Consider the following 6,449-nt stretch of genomic DNA (forward strand, 5'->3'; position numbering starts at 1 on the left):
CCTTATTTTGTGAATAAAACACACTTTTTGCACACTACTCAACCTCCTGCCTGCCTGCCTGCCAGCAGTTAAAGCACATGTCAGTACATAAGAAAAACACTTATTCACAGACTGCTCTGGGCCTACTTCAACTCTCTCAAACTCTGCAGGTTTGGATTTCCAAGGTAACATCCCCTTCACTGTCAATTATTCGTTTTAGCTCTTCACCCTTCCCCTACTTAGAGAGAGCCCTGAGGCTGAGAGCCTCCTCTGTCCTGTCTGCCCTGCTGTCCTCTGTAACAATGTGTTACTGAATGATCAACCCTCTGAGAGGAACATACAGGCCAGGCCTGCTACTGATGATCACACACTGACCTTCTGAACAAGCACAAGCACACTCAGTCACACTCAATGTGTGGTACAGACTGGAGAAATGAGCTAAATTAGTGCAGTACACTCTGGACAATAATGTAGCCTACAGGCCAAGAGACAGAGACTAAGCCTATAGAATGGCAGTGTTCAGTGTTTCTGAATGTTGTGTGGTATGAAACACAGTTGATAAAAAATAAATAGACTATGTTTTAGCATTGATGGCTTATCTTTGCCTTTACTGTGTATTGGTCATGTTTGAGCTGTGCATTGTTTCAATGCACATGGCTCATAACTCAAAAAAGCAGATGAGTGGAACAATCATTGTCAAATCAATCTAACTGTGTTTACAGATAAAAGGCTGCTTCACAGTGTAACCCAGTTTCTTTTCATAAGCAGGAACATCACCACACTGCAAACAAACAGAAACCACAAGGGCATTTGCACACAAGCAGACAAAGAAAGCAAAAACAGTTCACAACTTACATTAGCCTCCTGAAATTAAGCAAGACATAGTGTATTTAACATTCATCATATTACTCTTACATATTAATCAAAATAAATACTGCATGCATTTTTCATAACAACCAAAAACATATGTTTTGCTTTTGAACCAGAAAACAACAGTTATTTGGCAGTTTATCAAAGTTAGCTGGCTAACTCATTGAACCTGCTTTGTAGTATACCCCACAGGTCTAGGAGGATGGCATAGAGTTAATAACATGATTCAAAACAGTCATCTATTCTGATGGAAATTCATCTCAATTAAAATCTTCCTACTATAAGCCAGGACATCATGACCTACAGCCTTATTCTTAAATGGATTAACTTGTTTTTTTCCCCTCATCAATCTACATACAATACCCCATAATGACAAAGCAAAAACAGGTTTTTAAAAATGTTAGCAAATTTATTAAAAATAAAAAACGTAAATATCACATTTATATAAGTATTCAGATGCTTTACTCAGTACTTTGTTGAAGCACCTTTGGCAGCGATTACAGCCTTGAGTCTTCTTGGGTATGACGCTATAGGCTTGGCACACCTGTATATGGGGAGTTTCTCCCATTCTTCTCTGCAGATCCTCTCAAGCTCTGTCAGGTTGGATGGGGAGCGTCGCTGCACAGCTATTTTCAGGTCTCTCCAAAGATGTTGAATCGGATTCAAGTCCGGGCTCTGGCTGGGCCACTCAAGGACATTCAGAGACTTGTCCCGAAGCCACTCCTGCGTTGTCTTGGCTGTGTGCTTAGGTTCGTTGTCCTGTTGGAAGGTGAACCTTCGACCCAGTCTGAGGTCCTGAGCGCTCTGGAGCAGGTTTTCATCAAGGATCTCTCTGTACTTTGCTCCTTTCATCTTTGCCTCGATCCTGACTAGTCTCCCAGTCCCTGCTGCTGAAAAACATCCTCACAGCATGATGCTACCACCACCATGCTTCACCGTAGGGATGGTGCCAGGTTTCCTTCTGGAAGGTTCTCCCATCTCCACAGAGGAACTCTAGAGCTCTGTTAGAGTGACCATCGGGTTCTTGGTCACCTCCCTGACCAAGGCCCTTCTCCCCCGATTGCTCAGTTTGGCCGGGCGGCCAGCTCTAGGAAGTGTCTTGGATTATGGAGGCCACTGTGTTCTTGGGGACCTTCAATGCTGCAGAAATGTTTTCGTACCCTTCCCCAGATCTGTGCCTCGACACAATCCTGTCTCGGAGTTCTATGGATAATTCCTTCGACCTCATGGCTTCGTTTTTGCTCTGACATGCACTGTCAACTGTGGGCCCTTATATAGACAGGTGTGTGCCTTTCCAAATCATGTCCAGTCAATTGAATTTACCACAGGTGGACTCCAATCAAGTTGTTTTGTGAATATTTCTCAAGGATGATCAATAGAAACAGGATGCACCTGAGCTCAATTTCGAGTCTCATAGCAAAGGGTCTGAATACTTATGTAAATAAGGTATTTCTGTTTTTTATTTTTAATAGATTTGCAAACATTTCTAAAAACCTGTTTTCGCTTTGTCAATATGGGGTATTGTGTGTAGATTGATGAGGATGTTTTTTTATTTAATCCATTTTAGAATAAGGCTGTAACTTAACAAAATGTGGAAAAAGTCAAGAGGTCTGAATACTTGATCGTGTCCCCGCTTATAAATATCTGGACATCTGGACTAACGAAAAGCTTTTTGAAAAAGCATGATGAGTTAGTTAAGAAATTAAGAATTAAAATGTGCTTATTTTATAGGAATAGGTCATGCCTTTCATTAAATAGCAGAAAAATAATAATTCATTCGACATTCATACCGGTTATAGACTATGGGGATATTGCCTATATTAACACAGCTGCCAATTTATTGAAGCAATTGGACAGTTTATCATAGCGCACTACGCTTTATTACAGGCGATAGGTTCAGTACATACAGTGGGGAAAAAAAGTATTTAGTCAGCCACCAATTGTGCAAGTTCTCCCACTTAAAAAGATGAGAGAGGCCTGTAATTTTCATCATAGGTACACGTCAACTATTACAGACAAAATGAGAAAAGAAAATCCAGTAAATCACATTGTAGGATTTTTAATGAATTTATTTGCAAATTATGGTGGAAAATAAGTATTTGGTCAATAACAAAAGTTTCTCAATACTTTGTTATATACCCTTTGTTGGCAATGACACAGGTCAAACGTTTTCTGTAAGTCTTCACAAGGTTTTCACACACTGTTGCTGGTATTTTGGCCCATTCCTCCATGCAGATCTCCTCTAGAGCAGTGATGTTTTGGGGCTGTCACTGGGCAACACGGACTTTCAACTCCCTCCAAAGATTTTCTATGGGGTTGAGATCTGGAGACTGGCTAGGCCACTCCAGGACCTTGAAATGCTTCTTACGAAGCCACTCCTTCGTTGCCCGGGCGGTGTGTTTGGGATCATTGTCATGCTGAAAGACCCAGCCACGTTTCATCTTCAATGCCCTTGCTGATGGAAGGAGGTTTTCACTCAAAATCTCACGATACATGGCCCCATTCATTCTTTCCTTTACACGGATCAGTCGTCCTGGTCCCTTTGCAGAAAAACAGCCCCAAAGCATGATGTTTCCACCCCCATGCTTCACAGTAGGTATGGTGTTCTTTGGATGCAACTCAGCATTCTTTGTCCTCCAAACACGACGAGTTGAGTTTTTACCAAAAAGTTCTATTTTGGTTTCATCTGACCATATGACATTTTCCCAATCCTCTTCTGGATCATCCAAATGCACTCTAGCAAACTTCAGACGGGCCTGGACATGTACTGGCTTAAGCAGGGGGACACGTCTGGCACTGCAGGATTTGAATCCCTGGCGGCGTAGTGTGTTACTGATGGTAGGCTTTGTTACTTTGGTCCCAGCTCTCTGCAGGTCATTCACTACGTCCCCCCGTGTGGTTCTGGGATTTTTGCTCACCGTTCTTGTGATCATTTTGACCCCACGGGGTGAGATCTTGCGTGGAGCCCCAGATCGAGGGAGATTATCAGTGGTCTTGTATGTCTTCCATTTCCTAATAATTGCTCCCACAGTTGATTTCTTAAAACCAAGCTGCTTACCTATTGCAGATTCAGTCTTCCCAGCCTGGTGCAGGTCTACAATTTTGTTTCTGGTGTCCTTTGACAGCTCTTTGGTCTTGGCCATAGTGGAGTTTGGAGTGTGACTGTTTGAGGTTGTGGACAGGTGTCTTTTATACTGATAACAAGTTCAAACAGGTGCCATTAATACAGGTAACGAGTGGAGGACAGAGGAGCCTCTTAAAGAAAAAGTTACAGGTCTGTGAGAGCCAGAAATCTTGCTTGTTTGTAGGTGACCAAATACTTATTTTCCACCATAATTTGCAAATAAATTCATAAAAAATCCTACAATGTGATTTTCAGGATTTTTTTTTCTCAATTTGTCTGTCATAGTTGACGTGTACCTATGATGGAAATTACAGGCCTCTCTCATCTTTTTAAGTGGGAGAACTTGCACAATTGGTGGCTGACTAAATACTTTTTTCCCCCACTGTATCACTGCATTCTGTATCAGAAAGTAGCCTGGCCATCTTTGAAGTCTTGTAGATTGATGCATTGCACTCTTTTTGTTTATAAATATCATCTGCATAAACTTCCACCCTACGTTACGTCATTGTTAACTTATAGACGTATGAGATACCAGACAACATGCTTGTGAAATTAACTATTCAGACTAGACTTCTGTAGGAATTCAGAATCCAGTTAGTGAAATATTTGCTTAGAAGCATTTCACACATCAGCTAAGGTAACCTCCATCAAAAATCCCTTACCCTACTATTATGGCCTTATCCCTTGTTTATTTTCTTGCCAAAACAATTCAGTGTGCTGTCTCTGAGCAACTCTCTTGCTATCTCTCTCAGAACAACCTTCTTGACCCTAACCAGTCAGGATTCAACTGACACTGCTCTTCTCTGTGTCACGGAGGCTTACCACACTGCCAAAGCTGACTCACTCAATTCAATTCAATTCAATTCAATTCAATTCAATGGGCTTTTTTGGCATGGGAAACATATGTTTACATTGCCAAAGCAAGTGAAATAAATAATAAAAAATTAACAGTAAACATTGCACTCACAAAAGTTCCACTCTCCTCTGTTCTTATCCTCCTAGATCTATCTGCTGCCTTCGACACTGTGAACTATCAGATGACACTTAACTACTTTTCTCCTACCCCCTTCTGACACCCAGGTGGTGACCTGCATCTGCATGCCTGGCAGATATCTCAGCTTGGACGTCGGCCCACCATCTCAAGCTCAACCTCGACAAGACGGAGCTGCTCTTCCTCCCAGGGAGCGCCAAGACCTCTCCATCACGGTTGACAACTCCACAGTGTCTCCCTCCCAGAGTGCAAAGAACCTTGGAGTGACCCTGGACAACACCCTGTCGTTCTCTGAAAACATCAAAGCAGTGAGTCTCTTCGGAGAGTCACTGATTTGAAGCTCTTCGGAGTCCTGGCACCCCCAATGGTGAAACCAGCTCCCCCCTGAAGCTAGGACAGCAGAGTCCCTGCCCATCTTCCGAAACCCTACCTCTTCAAAGATTATCTTAAATAATCCCACATTAAATTGTACAGATAGCCTACCATACCTTTTTATTCACCATGTTGTTTTACTTTCTTGGTGTAATGACATGTAGCCTAATACAACTGTATTCTAATTTCTAGAACAATTTCAAACAGTATTTTGCCAATTTCCTTTCATATAATTCAACAATTCGTTCATTTATGTTAAAGTTTGTCCAAGCCACGTACAGAGACTGATAAATCATACTATGTACCGACCAAGACCGTCTAGAAGAGATGGCTACATTGCATTGAGCTGGTGTCACATTATGTAGCCTAATTCGACTGATATCGTAGAATTTGACGTCAACAAATATGGTGCTAGCTATCAAATAACCCAGGTCAAAATATGTGCTCGTTTAATATGGTATATTTGCATTGTAATACGATTGACTAGTGTTTGATAATGCCACAATGTTGCGTTATGTCACTGAAGGTTGCGCGTGATCACAACTGGTACATTTAGACACATTACAGCAGTCACTCGAAGCTTCAAGTGTTACAGAGAGTGAACAAAATTACACAGAGTTACTGTATCTATTTACGTTTTAGTTCTTACCTCGTTTTTACTTGATTGTAGACTATAGTTGTTAGACCACTTCTGGTTGTTGACACAGAAGAGAAGAATACGTATTGTAGTTCTTTAGAAGGACTACATTTCTGCGTGGATTTTGCTCCCTGGTAGTTGAAGTCTTTTTGCTCAAGCAAAAGCAGCTGATCCGATAAGGATAGGCTATATAAAGGAATTGTGTAAAGTAAAACAATCTGTTATCAAATTGAAAGGCTTTTCTATCAACATACTTGGCATATATAGATTGGGGAATTAAATAAATCAGATTAGCCTATTGCAATGCATTTGTATTACTCTGCAGAGAATATACTATCATATGTGCCTGTATAACAGAGTTGGTTTACAGTCATATATGATACTGTTAGTAGCCTAGTTAACAGTGGCCTGAACTAGAATAAGCTTTCTTGCCTAGCATTGGGCTATGTACTGTAGATTTATGGCTGACTTTATGG

General features: G+C 41.2%; 1 protein-coding gene across 1 annotated transcript in view; it reads right to left on the reverse strand.

Annotated features, from left to right (window-relative positions):
- The window catches only part of LOC121576974 (thromboxane-A synthase), a 111,540-nt gene extending 105,471 nt beyond the window's left edge, over positions 1–6,069 (reverse strand). Inside the window, exon 1 of the mRNA XM_041890623.1 lies at positions 5,986–6,069. The gene's annotated coding sequence lies outside the window, so the exon portion shown is untranslated. The remainder of the gene's footprint in view (positions 1–5,985) is intronic.
- Between the last annotated feature and the right edge of the window lie 380 nt (positions 6,070–6,449).

This window comes from Coregonus clupeaformis, chromosome 11 (assembly GCF_020615455.1).
Source record: "Coregonus clupeaformis isolate EN_2021a chromosome 11, ASM2061545v1, whole genome shotgun sequence".
Classification (NCBI taxonomy): Eukaryota; Metazoa; Chordata; class Actinopteri; order Salmoniformes; family Salmonidae; genus Coregonus; species Coregonus clupeaformis.